The sequence below is a fragment of the Phodopus roborovskii genome, unplaced genomic scaffold (genome assembly GCF_943737965.1).
Source record: "Phodopus roborovskii unplaced genomic scaffold, PHOROB, whole genome shotgun sequence".
Taxonomy (NCBI): domain Eukaryota; kingdom Metazoa; phylum Chordata; class Mammalia; order Rodentia; family Cricetidae; genus Phodopus; species Phodopus roborovskii.
The window spans coordinates 38451258-38472309 of NW_026126480.1; positions in this window are offsets into that span (position 1 = coordinate 38451258).

The window sequence follows — 21052 nt, forward strand, 5'->3', positions numbered from 1 at the left end:
TTGGGGAACCATTTTGACCTGTAACCAGTGCTTATCTGGAAATAGGGCATTCATTCCCTTTGCACTGCTGTAGTGCTCAAGTTTAGTCTTCCACATAGAAGACCTGAGTATAAGTTCCAGAACGCACACGGGGGTTGGCAAGATCTAACTCCCACAAAGTGGCCCTCACACTTTCCCATGTACACTCATGCTCGAGTGCCCATGTGCTCAAGCATGCATATGAGCACTCGAGTGAGAGAGAGAGAGAGAGAGAGAGAGAGAGAGAGTGCATACACACACACACACACACTTTTTTAAATTTAGAAAAGAAGCAGAGCCCCCACACCACCGTTACTACCCCCCAGGCTCTTGCTTCTCCCCTGTGCCCCCCACTTCTGTAAGCTCACTAAGGATCAGACCAGGAAAACTATAACACCTGCCTCCTTAGAATAAACAACCAACAACCGAAGATCCTTAGAAGTCCAGGGACAGAGCTCGGGAAGCTGCCCTCAATTGCTGGGCAGGAAGGTAGATACAGGAAAGGAGAGAGGTTTCAAAGCCCAGGACCTCTCCCTACCTAAACTGCACCAAGAGGGAACACCTCCAGCTCCACCTGTGCCTTACACGGATAGGAGATGCTACATGGTGACAATTATTTAAGTCCCAGCAGCAGGGAGACAGAGTATATGCCTCTGCTCATCAGAACGGCCACCCCAACGTGCTTTGAGTTCAAAAGGAAACCTACAGATTAGCTTTTCCTACCCGTTCCAGCCATCGGGTGTGGAGCAGACCATCGTTGAGAATAATGTTCAGTCGATAAGCAGAAGTGGTAGCAGTCAGGGAGGAGAGGGTAAAGGCAGCTGGATTTGTGTGTAGTGGGTACAAGTGTGCATGCACACTCTTATGCTTCAGCACTCGGGTGGGAGCTTGTGAATAGGCATGATCCAACTGTGGTTGGGCTGATGGGTGGATGAGAATAGACAAAGAAGGTCGCTCACTCCTCATTGAGTCATCAGAAGTGGCTCCAACTGCGTCACCAACTGAGAGAGGTTAGGAACCTTTCATACAGTGAAAGCCACAGCAAAATGATCCTGAGCTTCCTGGTAACCAGCTTTTCAGTAAAACCTCGTGTTAGTGTTATTCGTGTGTCTCTGAACACTATCCAGACCCGCAGAGCTTTTCCATTCAAAGGATTCTCGAATCTGTTTCCTTCCACAAACATCATTTGAATGGGAACATCAAGTTCATATTCTGTGGTACAGGGCCTTGTGTGTATGTGTGTGTGTGAGATCAAGATGCCTGGCCTTTTTCTATGCCTGAAGCAACCTTTTACGGGCAGAAGCACATAAGCCAAGATTCAATTTGGCAGTCCCATGAAACAGCTTAGCACCATGATGTACCCACCCAGCTCAATTTTGCACAACCAGGAAAAAAAAAAAAAAAAAAAAAAAAAAACCCTCTGTGGCTCCACACTGTGCTTTGAGATGAAAGCAGGAATGTCCTGGCAGATAGAGAAACTTGGTTGCTCATCCTCAGTTGTTGGAAAAAAAGAAAAAAGAAAAAAAAAAAAAAACACTACATTTCTGATAGCTAGAAGAACTATCCAGCCCTGACAATCCAGCTGTTGCTACACTGTACCTCAAAAGGCTTGAGTAGTGCAGCATTCAGTTTGCAACAGCTTCTGTCCAGGTCCGACTATATAGAGCCACAGCAACCCAAAACCAGATCACTGGCAGGTACTTTGGAAGGCAGAAGGTACCGCTAAAAGATGGCATATGGAGGTATGTAGAGAAAACCAGGAAGCCTTTTTGGTAGTGGATGTAAGTACAGTGTAAATTGTTTTTAGAAAATAAGAATGAAGCTAGAAAGAAAGCTGGATGATCCCGTCCCTCATTGTCAGACCTGGGGTGAGAAACTACGAGTACCTTACAATTTGTTCCTGCGGAAGGAAGGGGAAAGGGCTGAGAGTAGATGACAGGGGCTCGAAGTAACCTGGGCAGTGTTGAAGACTACAAAGTCTTGAGTTTGCTCCCCGGAAAACCCTGTGTTCCATGAAAATCTCTCTCTGTGTTATTTTCCAGTTGTTTTCAAAGAATATTTAGTCCCATCTCTTCTGTTATGGATTGAACTATGTTCCACCTCAAATCCATCCTTTGACATCATAGCAGCCAGTGTGACTGTGTGTGCAGAGGAGGCCCTGTCATAGTCGATCTGGGCTGATACAGCAAGACACCTCAGGCTGGGTAGCAGTCAAAACTGAAGTATGTGGGTGTCGGTGGTGCATGCCTTTAATCCCAGCATTTAGGAGGCACAGGCAGGTGGTCTCTGTGAGTTTGAGGCCAGCCTACTCTACAGAGCTAGTTCTAGGACAGGCTCCAAAGCAATATGGATAAACTGTTTCAAAAAAGAAACAAACAAAGGTGAAAACTGAAGTATGTTGCTTATAGTTCTGAACACCATGAAGCCCAAGATCAAATCACTCCACTGTCTGCCAAGGGTGGGCTTTCTGCTGTGGGAACAGCCCCTCTCGCTGCAGCCTCACTCTGTAGAAGGCGCTAGTGCGTTCCTTCAGACGTGTTTTACAAGGGTACTAAGCCCACTCCTGAGGGTTCTGTCCCCATAACCTAACTCATTACTTTTAAAGACCTCACCTAGGCTTCAAGATATGGAATCTGGGGCTTGCAAGATGACTCAGTGGTAAAGGCATTTGTAGTCAAAACCCATGACCTGAGTTTGATCTCTGAGACCTAAATGATGGAGAGAGAGAGAACTGACTCCCACAAGTTTGTCTCTGACTTCCACACACACATGACATAGTACATGTAAACACACACAAATAAACAATAAAAAGACATGACATGTGGGAAAGCACAGACATTCAGACAATAGCAGGTCTTCAAGAAGTCGTTAAGGTTGAATGAGAGTGAACCTTGATCCAGAAGGTAAGTATTCTCATGAGACCAGCATTCAGAGAACTTTGTCTCTGCACATGTCTAGAGGAAAAGGACAGAGCAGCTGTGTTTAAGCCCAGCCCTCACCAGAAACTACCAAGAGCATCTGTCAAAGCCACTCACTTGAAGGGTCTTGTTCTCACTGCCTGAGAAGACTCAGATGTCGTCACATCCCAGAAAGTGATCTGAGTCCCACACCATTAAGTTGAGGGAGCAGATGGTGAATGAAGCATCTCTGCCCAGTACAATGTTGCAGTTAATATTTTTTCTAAGTGGCATGGATTTGCTGAATATATTCAAATGGATGAGAAACTATCATTAAGGACTATGTCCCATGCTTCTTATTGCTCATGGATAATCACAAGACATACAAATACAGACAGACAGACAGACAGACAGACAGAAACTCACACACACACACACACACACACACACACCCCCCTATAAACCCAGTTGCTCATCTGCTTGGTGCAACAAGGAACTGGGAAGGCTCAAGGTCTGTGTTTGGCTTTATGCTTTTCTAGTTCACACTGTCTCTCCTCTTAGGTTACCCATCTGCTGGTGACTCCTTTTATGAGAGGTCTTTAAGCACCTGCTTTGTTCTACTCTCTCCTAGCTTCTCTGAGTACCCTCCTGCCCTGGGTGGGGGGAGCTGTTAACACTAGTCCAGTGACTCCTAGACCAGCCAAGGCCCATACACATCCAGGAGTGAGAGAGGAAGAGGGTGAAGGGAAGAAGGTAAGGGACTCAAGTGACAAATCGACGATTTGGGGCTTAGATCATGAAGTGAACAAAACAACATGAAGGCTAATGGAGTAAAATGTCTATGACGATGGACCTCTGGGAAATCTCTCAAAGACCTACCAGCTGTAAGAATAAGGAAGCACAATCAGATAGTTAAGGGAGTAAACCATGAGCAGGATGAGCTGGGGGTGGCAGGCCAGAACCTTCCCAGTGCCAGGAAAGAGTGAGCTAGATACACCATTGGCTCTGAACAAGAGTGTCAAACAGGATTAACAGTCAACTCCTCTTTCTCCACCTAGGATTTCCTAGCTGACTTTATTCCGAGATGTCTCTCCCCAATGGGGAAGCCAGGCTAGATGGACTGAAGGAACTACTTTACCCATGTGAAATTATAATGAGCAACCATAAACCATGCCTTCCCAGAGAAGGGTTTTACTCTGTGGTAGAGAGCTTTGTGGCCATGTCCAGTCAAGAGAGGTATATTAACGCACGGTGTAGAAGGAAGCTGTCATGTGACACTTGCAGTTTCTTCTGGTCAACATTCTGTGTGAACACCTTGCTTGGACTCTCTTGAACAGGTGGTCCATGCTTAGAAATGTCACCCAAGCTGAAAAAAATCTTAATAGAATCTATATACTTGTCTTCTCATTCACATTTGAGGAAATGGCTCTTGTCCCTTGAATTGTCAAGATGACAGAATCCAGGAATTCACATTTGACCTCCATAGAGCAAAAGACCAAGGACCCAGTTTTGGCCTGGGTTCCAACAGTGAAATCCAGCTTTCATTTCAGCATTCAATATTATTCCTTCTACTTTCTGTGTTATTTTTTCCAAGAAATGCACAAAATTTCCATTTATAAACCTTTGCCAAGGTTAGAGGGCCGAGCTATCAAACTGAACTTGATCTTGTGAGGATGAGGTTTGAATCCAAATACAGCAGTCATATATACCCATCAAGATTTATTGTCTATTTATGGCCACATTTGCAGTGACAGAGGTTTAATGGTTCCTGTTTTACCAGAAACCATACAGACCCAAATAGTGTGGTTTTGACAATGTTGATATTGAAAAGAAATATGTGATTCTCCAATGCTGCTCTGGAATGATGTGACCACATGTGAATGTGTTTCTCGTAAGTTTAGAGGCTGCTAAATGTGACAAGGAGGTTGTCGGCTGGCAAGTGAGGAGCAAGGTTGAGGTCACACCTAGTCAATAGCAAAGGGCAGCCAGAGTCTTGGTTCAGAGCACCTTGCACTAAAGCCAACCCCACCTAGGACAGGAAGCACAAAGGATGACACATCCCAGGGAATGTGCACGGCACACCAGCCATGCTCACAGTTGGTAGAAACTGAGGAGAACCATAGAGTGTGGGCTCATTCCATGCCCTCTCCACTGTACTCTGTACCTCACAGGGAGCATCAGCAGTTATACCCAGAAGCAGCAGTCAGTGTCCTGCCAATTATATTGCATATAAGACAAGTCTGGCATGATGTATTGCTATGCAATACCCATTGGTAATCAACACCCATTCTAACATCCTTCTTACACACCTGCTTGAGTTGTAGGGGCACAAAAGCTACAAGCTACATTTCCTAGATGCCGTTGCACTGATGTCTTCAGACACATGTTTATCTCACCCAATCAGATTCAAGCATGATGATTAGAAAGGGAGAAGGATATTTCTGTTGACTCTCCCTCCTGATAAACCTGGCCTGGAAGGCATTTAGCTTCTGCATGCCAGCATTAGTGTCTTGGCTTCATGGGTGTCAGGGATAGAGGACATCCATCTGACTATGTTTATCACAGCAGATGAGGTTGTGCTTTGGAGCTGGTGGGGACCATGGTGGTTTCTGTTCTATACTTGTCAACCTGTAACCTGCTTCTTCGACCTTCTCAATAATTCTATAAAATATTTGACATTTGGGAAAGTACTAAATAAATAAAATTGTATTCATTTCAATGGTGTGTGATTCTGCTCTCTGTGAATAAGATTTGAATGGGCCCTGGAGAGAAAGACCAGACAGGATTTCCACATGTATTGACCACTCATTGTGAGTTAGGAGGTAGAATTAGCAGTCTATGTAACTCCCTCACTTTAATCTTTACAGGACCAAGGTGGGGGGGTGGGGGACCGAGGTACTTCTTCAAGCCCCACAGCAGTAAGGACCTAGTACAGTAGAGTGACACACCTCTGTTTTCAACGTGCTTCCAGAAGTGATTCTTCGGGATGTGAAGGCACTGGGTGAAAGGCGATGGATGGAACAACCCTTCCCATTGGCAGGCAGCTTGCAAATTACAATGTCGTGTTTCCGGATGGCCAAAGGTTGTAAAATGAACTTAGAAGATTATGCTCTTTGACCTTAGAGTGACAGACAGAATGTGCAACAACACAAGGTGTTTACAGCACCAGAGGCAGGTGTCAGCACAATCACCCACATTTCAAGTCCTCTCAAAATAGTAGTCAGGAAGCAGGTAACTACCTTAAGCGACCCGTGTAGCTGAGCCTCTGCACTCAGAGAAAGCCTGAAGGACATTTATGCCTGAAGTTGACTTTGGCCCTTCAGCCTCAATGTCCCTGAGCAGATGGGGAAAAGGTGCCGGTGAGCACCTGTTCCTCTCAACTTTGAGCCCATAGCTGGATCAGAAGCCGAATTCCAGTGAGACTACTACCCTCTGTAGCCTCACTGCTAATGGCATCTGCCCACACACGCACTCCAGTGAGGCCTTCTCAAGGACTTCCATTCCCCTGCTCTCCCGGCAGTCTTCACTCCACAGTGAGGTAAATGGGTCCGGTCCATTCCTTCCTTCCATCACAAACAGCCAGTGTGACCACTCCTCCATGGGTACTCTTCCTCCCTCCTCAGCTCACTGTCCCCTTGGGAGAAGCTTTGAGCTGCAGGTAGGCAGCCCTCCCAATCCCACTCTCTCAAATCCATGACCTTTCATTCCCTCATTCTGCTCCCAAGGAGTTACCTAGCAGCTGGGAAGGGAATGCTTCTAATGCTGGCAATGCAATCACAGATCGGACATGCCTTCAGAACACAGCCTTTCTTCCTTCCCACAGGCTCTCTCCTCAGGCCTCCCTGTCCACTGTTCACTTCCCCTGGATTCCATCCTTTCCCTCCCTTGCTCCTTTTCCCTGTGTAATCAATTTAGGTTCCATAGTTGATCCAAACATTCTCCTGTGGTATCCTAAATTCCATCTCTCTCCATCACTGTCCTGCCAGAGTCAACATAAATGCCCCATGGTCTGTCTTCTTCCCCATATGCCCCCCGCATCTAAGCATTACAGTACCCTGTCTAGACTGACCAGGGAACATCATGCTACGGCCCTCCCCTCACCACTTAGCAATCTCCTTCTGTCTGTCCACTATGTCTCCTCACTGACTTCCAACTTCCACTCAGCACAGTAATTATTTAAGAGCTGCATTCTACTCAAGATCTTATTTCTACCCTCCTTGCTCTCAGCAGCTGACAGAGAAGCAGAAGCATGGTTGGAGGGGAATGCTGACTGGACCTTACTTTCCTTCCTGTCCAAAAGGGGGAGGTTGGGGCTGGAGAGATGACTCGTGGCTAAGAGCACTTGTAGCTCTTGCAGAGGATCTGTGTTCAGTTCCTAGCACCCAGGAGGGAAAAGCCATCCTCAAGCAAGGAATTCAGTGGAAACAAGATGAGTCCTATCCTTGATACGGATTAAAGATTCCCAGTCTAAGAAAAAGAGAATGAAAGGGAAAGTTAGCTTTAGATGATCATGTGTGGGTGGAATAATCCCACTCCAACTCACACACCTCCAGAGGGGTGGGTGTGGGCGACCATGCTAAATGGGCTAGTCAGGGCTTCAGGCATTTAGGAAGGCCATCTCCTATCTTGGTGTCACACAAGAACCATCCCCACCTTAGACACTTAGAGAATGGAGTGAGGACATGTAACTCTTTGTTACCCAGAATGTTAGTGCGCAATTCTACAGGCATTAGCCTGCTCACGTGGCTCTCCAGGTCTTGGCCTGCCACCTTTATAAGTTTGCTGCCTCATGAGCAGTGGCTCGTGAGTCCTTGGGAAAGAAGAGTCTCCTGTGTTAAGGAAGAGTTGGTTTCTGCCATTCCTTGCTTAAGATAGAGGTTGAATTGAGAATGAAGCTAAATAAATTAATTCCCCATTTTGGAAGCTGGACCAATATACAGAGGACTGGGGTGATACCCATGTGGTAGACAAAGGACATAAACTCCCATAAAAGACTATACTAATTTGGGACTTTATTTTTCCTGAAGAAAATGCACAAGGGCCTTAAACTTACAGGAAGGGTCAATGCTTAGTGCTGGGGGGTTACCTTGTTGTACCAAGTCAGGCTTCCTACTGTCTGGGTGTCAGAGTAATACATGGTTGGGAGAGGAACAGGACCAGAAATAACAAACTCAAATATGAGAAAGTAAAACCAGAAAGGTGTTGCGGAATATCATTTTAGGATGTGTTCCATTTGTTTATGCTGTGGAGCCTTTGTTTTAATGAGGTAAAGATGTGTTGCATTCTTTTAAGTTGCATTTGTTTAACTCTGTGAGGCTGTGATACTTGCTTGGCTAAAATACCTGATTGGTCTAATAAAGAGCTGAACTGCCCATAGCAAGTCAGGAGAAAGGACAGGCAGGGTTGGCAGACAGAGAGAACGAAAAGGAAAAGAACTCTGGGAAGAAGGATAAAGGAGTGAGAAAAGAAGGGGCCAGCCACCCAGACACATAGACAGACCCAGAATAAGGAGGAAAGAAAAAATATACAGAAATAGGGAAAGGTAAAAGCGCAGAGAGGCAAAAGGTAGACAGGATAACTTAAGAGAAGCTGGCAAGCAACAAGCCAAAGCCATGCATTCATAGGAAAGAATACGACTCTGTGTGTGATTTATTTGGGAGCTGGGTGGTGGGCCCCCAACGAGTTAAAAGAGTAAAAATAACCAACAATGGAAAGGTATGGAGGAAGGGAAACTCTGAGATCTACTCTGGCCTCAGCCATACTCACAGGAATTTTACTCTACCCTTAATTTGTGCCTTCCAGCCAGAAGATAACCTGAACCCCTCAACCCACAGCCAGTTTAAGAACATAGTGCCATGTAGAAGGCAAGCATAAAGCACCTACCTGTCTGCAAGTTCAGGATGCTGATCCAGCCATTTAAACCTTGATTCTTATCTTGGTTTAATTTGCTGTTGCCATGATGAAGATATCCTGACAAAAGCAACTTCAGGGAAAGGGGGTTTGTTGGACTCACAACTCCAGGCTAAGGTCTATTATTTTTGGGAAATTAGGTCTCAGGAACTTGAAGCAAGTAGACATAGCCACAGTCAAGAGCAGAGAGAAAGTGAAGGCACGCACACTAGTATGGATGGTGCTCACTTTCTCCACAAGTTCAGGACTCCTTGCCTAGGGAACGAACAGTGCCACCCACAGTGGATAGGTCTTTCCACCTCAATTAATGCAGACAAGATAATCCTCCACAGTCGTACCCACAGGACAACCCGGTCCAGACAATCTCTCACTGGAGCCTTCTTCCTGAGTGATTCTAGACTATGTCAAGTTGACAATGAGAACTAATGATCACCCCTTGCCAGAAGCTCACTCCCTGCAATGGAAGAACCAGGGACCAGTTAAGGCAGGAGAACAGGGTCTCTCGGGGTTCAGTCTCATTACTCCCGACAATGATCTAGTCTCCCCTTTCTTCTGGATTTCTGCAGACTGGAGAAGTCAGAGAAGGAAGAAGGATCGACAAGTGCCCTTAAAGTTAACAATCTAATTTTATCTCACACACAATCTAGCTGGCATGGAAGGGGAGTTTGAAGCAGACATCTCCCCCCTCAGCCCCCCCCTCCAGTATCTAAGTCTTCCAAACCTCTCCTCCCATGGAACACTGCTCCCTTCTGTTCTCTTCTCAGGCATCTAGGAGGTAAGATTGCTTTTTTACCTTCTCTTTCCTACTCATTGTTGGCAAAATGCTATCAGGATAACTCCTAAGATCTTCTTGTCTCAGAGACTGCATCCATACAGGGTTTATCTCTCCGGTGGAACCAGGACAAGAGTCTCAGCAATGGACAATTAAGCAAAATTACACAAGGTCTGAGTCGTGTGGTCCCCATTTCAGAAAAACAATCCCCCCTGCCAAACAATTTGCTCTTCCTGTCAACATCCAGGTAACACAGGTCCACACCCCTGGCCTTGGCAATTCATCTACAGACCTGCAGAGCCTGCAGCACCTGGGAATTCTCCCCAGAGATCTTAAAAAAAAAAAAAAAACTCAAAAAGGAATCAACAAGTCAAGCTACAAAGCTGCCTTGGCAAAGAGAGACACATTAGTGAGGTTTGTCACTACATAGTGAGCCCCCAAACACAATCCCCATTTTAACCACAAAACCAGCTCAACATGGCCACTCCCATAAGCTTCCTTCTCTTTCCTCCCTGGAGTCTTCTGCCTTTTCCCCTTAACTTTTTTTTTTTTAAAGTATTGCACTTGGAATTTTTGTTCCAATTATGGTTTGGAAATGTTTTTCCCTATCCTTCAGACAGCATCTGTAACAAAATTTCACACGAACTTCAGGCTCTTCTTTTGCCCAGGCAGCCTAAGGGTTCCATTCCAATTGATTCAATCTACTCAGGCTGATATCTGAAATGGTCTGACACCCACTTCATTAGCATCAAGGGCTAATTTCGTTTGAAAGGAGTTTAAAGCAGCCAGGACTTAGATTCTGGGGTTAATTGGTCTGTTTGCCACTGTTCGTCAGAACTCTATTGAAAGAACATCTTCAAAGCCCGGCTGTGATACTGGCTCCCACACTGTTTGAAATACCTCAGATGTCTTTATCAATGCCAAAAATGCAGTGAGTGAAACGGCCTTTTTCCTCAATTATTTCTGCACACCAAAAAGGGGAATCCATGTAGATAGATAATGAGAATTGACACAGTGAAATTAAAATGCATGCTCAGACAAGAGCTCAGCTTTTACCAACAGTGAGAAATGGGAGTTTCCACCTCAGCCCACAGCATCACAAAGTGCTGGAAGCTTCCTGTCTTTTTATCTCCCAGAATCCTTTCTATCCTAAGAGCCCAGCTGATTGGAGTCCTCTGGTTGCTTAGCAACCTCAGGGCCAATTAGATTAGGTTTTAATATGTCAATATCTGCATTGTATTCAATGTTATTTTTTAATTCTAAAATGTATGACTGGAGACAGGAAAAAATATAAATATATATATTTAAAAACAAATTATATTTTCTCATAGAGCTTCCTCCTAGCACCTGTTCTTAGGCAAACCATAGGCTCCATGACTGCTTTTCAGAAACCCAAGTCTATAGTCTTATCTCCCAATTCTTTTGGAAGTAGAGAGGAAAAGAAAGAGGGAACAAAGTGGGACATCCATCTAGGAATCCAGCGGGAAAGGAAAATGAAGATGCATCTCATTTTACAACAATTAAGAATGCTTCAAGCCAAACAGGAAATACATCTCCACCTCCGTTTTACTAAAATTTACAATTATTATGAGTCTGAGCTTGCACATGTGTCAGATGGGCAACCAGGAGAAATGAATAGGCTACCATTCTGTGATGGATTATTCTGCTTACACCAACATATCATGGCTACTTGCCCCTCCTATCACACCAAACAAAACTACAACCCCCAAATAAAATTGGACAAGTCAGCCAGCAGAGAAACTGTGATAGCCCACACCTACTAACGTTAACTGTATGCTGTCTACAAGTTGCTCACCTTTTAAGTCTCTTGGTCCCACTACATGAAAGCCTTCCATCCCCTGGGTGCTGTCTGAGGCCTGGTGTGCTTCGGGAATCATAACTTGCAGTTCTTGCCACGATTGAAATTCCCTGGTGCCGATATGTTTGTGTGCTGATTTGGGGAAAAATGAAACAGAAACCCCCACAGGGAGATCAGATTTGGAAAGCTCAAGAGCAGGGCAACTCCAGCATAACACCTTTCTGTAAGAAATCCAAATGGATTGCAAACTGATGCTATCACTCCATTGGCCTCTGCTAAAATGAACACATTAGCCTGCCTGCCTTCCATCCTAGAGGTCAAATTACCTGCTGGCGAGGAAAGGAAACACTAAATCACTGGACGTAAGAAAAACTAGCCAAAAGGGACCTAAGCAAGGGGGCAACAGAGACTCACAATGCAATCCTGGGTAGGGCCTCCTTTCTTGAAGGATTGTGAAGTGGGTTAAGTGGGTTAGCTAAAAAGAACTGCAGGATGGGAAAAAGTACCAGAAACAAACAAACAAACAAAGCACAACAACATACTTGACCCACCTTTCAACAGAACACCCAGGCTTAGCCCCATTCCTTTCGTGCCCAGAGCAGAGATCTGATTACTGTTATCTTTGCTTCCTCAACTACAAATGTTATCATTGCTTCCCGACTGATATGGCTGTTTTACAAACACAATAGAAGGCTGTACCACACTTGCCCTCTCACTAGAAGGGCTGCTTAAAATGGGGGGAGGGGGGAGTGAAGGAGGGAGGGAGGAGGGAGGGTGGGAGAGAGGGAGGGAAGAGAGAGGGGTGGAGGGAGGAAGGAAGGGAGGAAGACTAGGGACTAGGAGAAGGCCAGGATATTAAATGAACCTTTCAGAAAGAACCGTGATAGCATGCATACAGGTATGTGCGCATGTGCATTTAAAACGATAAAGCTAAGCATTGAACGGGCATCATGTCAGAAAGAGTGATTTATTTTACTGGTTCATTTTCTCCCTCCCCTGAGTTCCCAATGTGCTTTGGGCTCAGCTCTTTAAATGTGAGGAACAGAAGCCTGAATCACGATAAACAAGAATTAGTTATAACTATGACAGTGGCATATCCCTGGCCTCCAAAAAGCCCCGTCTGCTCGCCCAGACTGCAGACGCTGTTTCTATCCCCAAAAAAAATTTAAAAAAAAAAAAAAAAAAAAAAAAAACACCCACACAGGGCTGGAAGTGGGGACAGGGCTGGAAGTGGGGTTCCTGCAGCCAACCTGTCCTGCTCACCTGCCACCTGAGCAGAAGGAAGCCTGATCACCTAGCCTCTCCAAGTCAGAGTATGCACATGTGAGCGCGCGCACGCGCACGCGCGCGCACACACACACACACACACACACACCAAGTCCTAATCAGGAGCACAGAAAACATGGCTTCCTAAATATGCTGATCCCATATCGCAAGGCTGATAATTCTCTCTCCCCTCCATCTCCCCTCCATTCTTTCCCTTCGATAATATCACAGTCCCAAGGGGCCCATCTAGGCCTGAGCAGGAAATGTAGATGGGGCTGTGACTGGCCTGCTCCCCAAGACCACTCTCTCCAGTGCAGCTACCAGCAGGACTCTGCCCTGTGAGCCTCTGGCACGCCATCTATTCCTTTGCCACACTGGACTCAGCACTACAGGGCTTAGCATTTTGCACTGAGGTAACTAAACTCTATGAAATAGACTCAGCACTGTAACACAAACCAAGCTTTGCTTTGGCTGCTCTCTTGTTTAGAACCTACTTAGAACCCTGTAAATGGGTTTCTTTTTTTGTGTGGGTGCACAACCATGTCCAGCTTCACATTCTTGTTTATTTGTTTTAAGAGAATATTGTTAAGATTCATTTTATTTTTAATTATAAGTGTGTGTATGTCATTCCAAACAGCTGGACAAAACAGCCCTACAGACTACAGCTAGGATATCTGAATCTTCTTCAAATCCCCCAAGACAGCGCCCCTTACCAGCAGGAAGTAGTTTGGAAAGAACGACGCCCAAATTCCCAAATATTGTGTATAAATGTTTGTTTTCATTTAATTGGACTTTGTTATATAAAATTAAATAAAAAATACTCTATATGCATAAAAAAAAGTGTGTGTATGTATATCCTTGTGTGTACACGCATGTAAGTACAGTTTCCAATGGAGGCCAGAGGAGGGTGACAAATCTCCTGGTAGTTGTAAACTGTGCAATGCAGGCGCTGGGAATTAGATTTCAGTCCTCTGGAAGAATGATGCTTGCTCTTAATTACTGAGCCACCTCTCATGATCCCAAATAATGTCATTTTTTCTTCCTTTCTTTTCTTCTTGAGGTCTAATTCCCATGCATTCTTTTAAGCCTGTCTTAGTGGCACACTCTATAATCCCAGCACCTAAGAGATAGAAGCCATAGTGTTAGGGGTTCAAAACCAGTGGTGATTGATCACCTTTGACCAACTAGGGCGAAGACAGAAAGATTTCTGTGAATTCCAAGCCAGCTAGGGCTACTTAGAGTCTGTCTCAAAGAATAAAAACAACACATACACAAATCAGCCTTTTACAGTTCAACAACATTGGTTTTTAGTGCACTTGTAAAGGTATATGACTGAGCAATCCCTGCTTGCTGCTGCTTCTGAATTGTTTTCTAAAGAAGGTCTAAAGTCCTATAACCTGTAAGTTGTATATAAAATAAAACTGCCCCTGGCTTTTGCCAACCCCCCATAAGGCCAGCCTCCTACAGATCACTGGGCAGCCAGTCCCCATCAGAACAAGGTCTCTAGGAACAAAAAACGAAGAGCCCCTTCTACAACTCGGAACCTCTAACCTTCCTGAGAGTCCTGGTAAATCAATCCATCTTCTTCCTCAGTTCCACCCACCTCCAATCCTGAAAGAGCTGGGACCCAGCAACCCATCTCTTCATAGATTTTGCCTTTCAAGTTTCAAAGATTTGGCTCTTTGGTTCACTGAATTGTGTCATCCTTTCCTGAGGCTGAGGGAGGGGGAGGTCCATTTCAAAGGTCACAGGGCCAAAGGAAGTAATAGTTTCCCAAGTAGAGGCTAACCCCTCCAGTTCCTCCCAAGTTGTACCTGAAACCGCAGGCACTGTTCAGGGGCCTCCCACACAGATGTGTGCCCAGAGTAATGCCCTTTCTCTACATAAGAAAAAGTGAGAAAATGACTTCATTAAAAAAAAAAAAAAAAAAAAAAAAAAAAAAGCTGTAGAACGTCTGAGCCCTTGGCACAACAAGCCAATAGCAGGACAAACCAAATGCTGTGACTACAAGGATGGGTCTGAGGCCTGGCCTGACATTAAAGTTTGAATTTGGGTCTCTGGTCATCTTTTCATTCTGAACTTCTATTCACTCTGCAAAATCAAGCTTACTCTAACACACCAGGGTACTTACTTTTTGTGAGATCTCATTTCATGCAATTTCTGTTTTTATTTCATCTAAATTCAAAAGGGGTTGGCTTAATTTTTTTTAGTTTTGTTTCATCTAATTAAAAATTTTGAGAAGATGGAAGAATTTGGAAGGAGGAAATGGAAAGGGAGAAATGGTGTAATTATAATCTCAAAAAGCAAAATCATATTTAAAAAAAATTCGAGGGGGTCAGCAAGTTAGTGCAGTGGGTGGAGATACTTGCTGCCAACCTGAGTTTGGTCCTGAGTGCCTGCAACTCCCGCAAATTGTCCTTTGATTTCTAGGCAGATGTGGCACATGTGTGTACATGCAAACGCCCATGCAAATGCACACAAATAAATAAGCAAAATAAATAAAAAATTTAAAAAGTTGAACAATGGGTAATAGTTGAGGGGCAATCAGAGCAAAGAAAATTCCGGAATCCCCCTTACAGTGGCCAAGGCCAGACACATGGGGTCACTCATTGTCTTAAAAGAACTCACCAAATAGAGGAGTCTGTGCAGGTGGCCAAGGTCAGCTCCCCACAGTGGGGAGAAAGGAAGGGAGCAGGAGCCTTTTAGTCACAGGGTGAAAGGAGGCAAATCTGAGTCTGGAGCTATCAGCTAATGGTGATGTTGGTGACTTGGTTAACACCATGAGATTGGGCAGATCCCCTGTGCCACTGCTGAACAGTTTACATGCAGAGGTTGTTACCATTTAGGAGATGAGGAAACCCTGTTAAAGAGGTTTAGAGGATTAGAAGAGGTTAAAGAGGTTAGAAGATCTTATCAGGGCCATAGAACTAGATACTGAGAGTGAAGGACTTTCCCCCATCTGTCTTTGGACTCTGTTTTCCTAAGTAGTTCTGGGTCACTCTAGGTTACAATAGGAGACCCTATCTCAAAAATAAACAAACAGGGCAACTACTTTAATTATCTAACTGAGAAAAATGTATCCCTACCTCACACCATATAAACAAAACAATTTCATTTGTCGCAATAACTAAATAGAGCATTGGAATCATAAGAACACAACAGGGTGTAACAATGTGATGAAATGTAACACTGCTTCAGGATGAACCAGTAACGCTATAATGGGAGGGCTCCTGAACACCTCACAGGCCCTAACAGACTGGAACTCTTCACAGATTACCTTTGTTCCCGTGAAGAAAAAAAAGCTAAAGGCGAGAAACATATTATAGAACATGCCTCCTTAACTTCACAAATATCTCCTATGAAATAAATACCAGACCTCCAACAGCAACTACAGGTTAAGGCGATGAAAGGACGAGAGTAAAGAAGTGATAAAACTCTCTTGACAGAATTCCTAATGAAAGCAAACCCCATAGTTGGCCAAAGTCTACAAGGATTAGTAAGAGTGTGGGCAAACACTTGCTGAGCCAGAGCTGCAGGGCATGCGTGTCCTGTCAGCCTCCAGCAGGAGCAATTAGGCAGCCAAGGCTTGAATCCACAATCCTACGTTTAGAGATTTAATATGCACGTGCTTACATATGTAGGAAGTGATTATACATGCATATTGTCTCATTGTTCTAAGTAAAAAAAAAAGTTGGAAGTAAATCAAATAATATAATAGGAAGAAAACTGGAAAACTGGTTAATAAACTATGGAACAAAGTGGGGTGTTGAGTGTGTGTATTGTATGATTTATATGATATAATATGCTTGTGTGTGGTGTGTGTGGGGGATGTGTTTATGTATATTTATGGTGTGCATGTTATATGACGTGGTGTGTGATATGTTTCTGTATGATATGCTTATGTATGCATGTTATGCATGTATGCATGAGTATATGGTGTCATGTGTATGATATGGCATGCTTGCGTGATGTTGTGTGCATGTGGTGTGGTGTGTGTGTGTGTGTGTGATGAGCTGTGTGTATGATATGCACATGTGGTGGGGGGGAATGTGTTTGGTGTGTGTGTTTGCTTTGGGGCATGTACATGAGTGTCCTGGTACAGGCACCCATACATGTACATGTCAAGGCAGGACTCAGGTCACTTCCTCTATCACTCTCCACCTTATTGCCTTGAACAGGGTTTCTCACGAAGCCAGAACCTCACCATTTCAGATGGGCTGGCTGACAGACACACTCCTGGTATCTATGTGTCTGTACCCTTCCTCTATCTTTACAGACATATATAGTATCTTAGATAGAGTCTTTGTTGCTGCAATGAATCACCATGGCCAAAAAGCAAGCTGGGGAGGAATGGCTTATACTGTCATATCACTGTTTATCATTGAAGGAAGTTAGGATGGGATGGGAACTCAAACAACAGGGCAGGAATCTGGAGGCAGAAGCTGGTGCAGAGGTCATGGAGGAATGCTGCTTACTGGCTTGCTCCACGTTGCTTGCATAGTCTGCTTTCTTAAAGAACCCAGCCCACATCATTACAAATAAGAAAATGCCCTACAGCTGAATCTTATGGAAAATTTTCTTAATTGAGGTTCCCTCCTTTCAGATAATTCTAGTTTATGTCAAGTTGACATAAGACTAGCCAGTCAAGTTGACAAACGCATCACAATTAAGTCACAACCTTTCCTTTCTCATTCATCCACAAGATCTTACATTAAAATCATAAGTAACTTTAAAAATTCCACTCTTTACAAATCCAAACACATTGAAATTTCAGTCCCTTTAAAATAGCCAATCTCTTAAAAATTCAAAGTCTTTTCAAATTCAGTCTTGCAACTGTGGGCGCTAGTAAAATAAAAAATAAATAAAAATTTTCATACTTTAAGAAGGAAGAACCATATCCTCTGTCGGGATTTTAATTTCTATTCAAATATACTAAACCAAATAAAAATTTTTTAATTAAAAAAAAGAGAGAGGAAAGAACCAGGGCACAATATGAACAAAGCAAAACCAAACTCCAAAAGTGTGAATAACTCAATGCCCAGTGTCTGGGATTCACTCATGACCTTCTGGGAATCTCCCAGGTGTTTGAATCACTTCTCCAGCTCTGCCCTCTACAGCACACACAGCTGTCTTCTAACTTTGGCAGGATCCACTCCACTGCTGCAGCTGCTTTTGATAGTCTTCTCTAGTGAGATATAATGTCCGCCCCTGTCCCCACCCCCAATGGGCATGGTCAGTGCCACAGGTGTGGACAAAGTAAATGTCTCACTACGGTCTCCCCATGCTACTGGCATCTCCGAATGCTGGGTCTTCTGCTGCATCTGGGCTGCAATTTCACAAATAACCTCTCATAGACTCTCTTCATAGTGCCAAACCTTCAACTGCCACTGAGGCTGCACCTTCGCCAATGGCCTCTCCTGGTCTCTCACAGCGCAAAGCCTCAGCTGTTCTCCATGACCCCTTCATGCCTCCAAAACCAGTACCACCTGGGTGATTCTTGCACCACCAAGTTCAGCTGCCAGCACTAGGTACAACCTTGGCTGCCTCTGAAACACAGCTTCTGTGTGCTGACCCTCAGAAAACACGTTCCAGAAGATTTTACCTCAACGATGCTGCTCTCTTCTTAATCACCACTAATTTCTCAACTTTGGTTGACCAGCATCAACTGTCCCAGCAAAACAAAGGTTTTACTTTAGTGGCTCTGGTTATCTTGTTCATCACAGCTGATTCTTCAGCCCCAGCCAACCAGAACCACATAATCTTAATTTAAAATAGCAACCCTGGGAGAGTCTTCAAACTTCCTTCTGAAATGTCACAAGCCATGCCTTCATCTCCTACCTTCAACATTCTTGCCTTCCAGGCTTCTATAGAATAGCTCACCAAGCATTGACCATTCAATGGCTTTTCTTGTTCAAACTTCCAAAGTTCTTCCCCAGTCCTCAAAGCAACACAGTCAGGCCTGTCACACCAATACCTACTCCTGGTACCAACTTGTCTTAGAGTTTCTATTGCTGCTATGTGTGTTTCTTTACATGGGTGCTGGGAATTTAAGCTCAGATCCTCATGTTTGAACTCTTTACCAAAGAGCCATCTTCTCAGTCCCTGGAACAAAATGCTACCCAGATATCAAAAAGGGTATCAGTTATACAAAAGGATTAAGTTGGTCCCTTATCTCACTCTGTGCAATAAGCGGGCACTCTACCACTGAGCTACATCCCAGCCCCTATGACACCATCTTAAAAATAACATAGAAGAAAAGTTCCATGATTTTGGGGGTTTGACAGTAGATTTTATACAACACCAAAGGTGTAAGCAACAAAAGAAAGATACATAATTTGAAATTTATCAGCATCAAAAGCTTTTGAGTATCAAAAGATATGTTAAGAAAGTGAGAGGACAAAGCTGAGCATCATGGTACTGTGATCCCAGCTTTGGGGGACTGAAGGAGGAGGATGGCGAGGCCAAGGCCAGTTTGGACTACATGGTGAGACCCTGTCTCCAGAAAGAAAGGAAGTGGGTAGGGGGAGAAAAGACAAAGACTCTGAACAGATGTTTCTCTAAAATGGAGATGCGGCCAGTTAACTACTGGTACCAGCTGTCTCTGCTTTTCTTTGGTGATGATAAAAATCTTCCCAATTAGACAGTGGCAATGCTAGCACAGCATTGTGAGTTCACTGGAAGCTACTGAAACACACACTTCAAAATAGTTGTTATGGGCTAGGGAGTGCTTGTCTAACATACAGGATACGCTGGGTTCAATTAACACCACCACAGGAAACACACATTTCATCCCGGCACCGGGGAGGCAGAAGCAAGAGGCTAAGAAGTTCAAGGTCAGAGCAAGTTCAAGGGAAGTCTGGGATGCATGAGACCCATCTCAAATAAAAAAAAAAAAAAAAAAAAAAAAAAAAAAAAAGTGTAACTTATATTTTACCTCAAGAGCCAAAGGAAATCCTTTATGTATCAGTAGAACTAGTCCCCGAGATACTTGCTAAGTAACATTACAAGTAAATCTCTGACTACAGAACTATGGCTTAGCTTCCTGGGAAGACAGGCAGGGAAGCAGACCTACAACTGAACTACCTTAAATTCAAGCCAAACACATTATTCCCAGGGTTCCTGCAAGTGTCGAGCGGCACTTGCCAAAGGCCTTGTGTGGTCACCCTTATCCTGGGCTTCATAGAGGCAGTGCTAGGCTGAGCTTTGCATTCTCTGGTATAGCCCCTTCTTTGTGCCCCTTTGTAACTGCTAAGCAGGATGTGTGGGCAAGCTGCCTAGTACGGAGCTCCACAGAGAGACTCTGTGCATTACATGCATTCCTCCTCTTCCAAGGCTGGGCACCCCATACTCCCAGTCAGTCAGCTTTCTTCTAATTCTGTTATGAACTAGTCTCCTCCCTCATATGCTGAAGACCTAACCCCAGTCACATTAAGAGGTAGAACCTTTGGGAGGTGATTAGATTTAAATAAAATCCTGAGGCAGGGTTCCCAGGGTGCAATTAAAGAGACTGGAACGGCTTCTCTGTCATGTGAGGATAGGTTTGGAAGTCAGCTGCCTTCACACCAGGAAGAGCCATCGCCAGACACCAAATCTGCAGTGCCTGTCTACAGCTGGGAGAAATGAAGTCTGTCCTTTAAGTCAGCTTTGCATTACTATGACAAAATACATGAGACAAGCAATTTATAAAGCAGGAAGGTTCTCTTTGGCTCACTGCTTCAGCCCCATGGTCTCTTGGTTTCTTTATCTTATAACACTGGATCTGTGGTGATGGGAGACACCATAACAAGTGTGTGGCAGAAGACACTGCTCAATGCATGTAGTCAGGAAGCAGGGAAATACAGGAAGGGGCCAGGTCACCTTCAAAGGCAAACCCTTTGATAACCTACCTTCCCTGTACTCATCTTCATGTCTTCAAAGTTCTACTACCTGCAGCACATGAAGAATCAAACCACAATACCATAGACAGTGCCTTGTGATAACTGTCCAAACCATTGGGGGGGGGCAGGGAGAAGGATAGGGAGGAGGAGGGAAGGTGAGAGACAAGGGGAGACAGGGAGGGTGACAGAACAAGGGAGAAGGAGATAGGTAATAAAAGATTCTCAAGGCTACCTGTCTAGCTTATGTGTGCAGTCAGCAGGAATTGGGAGCTTCAGTTCTATCTTGGATCTAGGGAACCCCCCAACTGCCCTGCCCTGCACTGAGGGCATCCTACCGGTCAAGTACCATTTTTATGTTAAAGTTAGACATTTTCCTCTAACATCTCCCCAAAACACATCCCCTACTGTTCAGTCAGAGGAAAACAAAACAATCAAATGAGTTCCAGTACTAAAGGAATTGCCAACTGAGGAAAACTTCTCAAAGGACGGCACA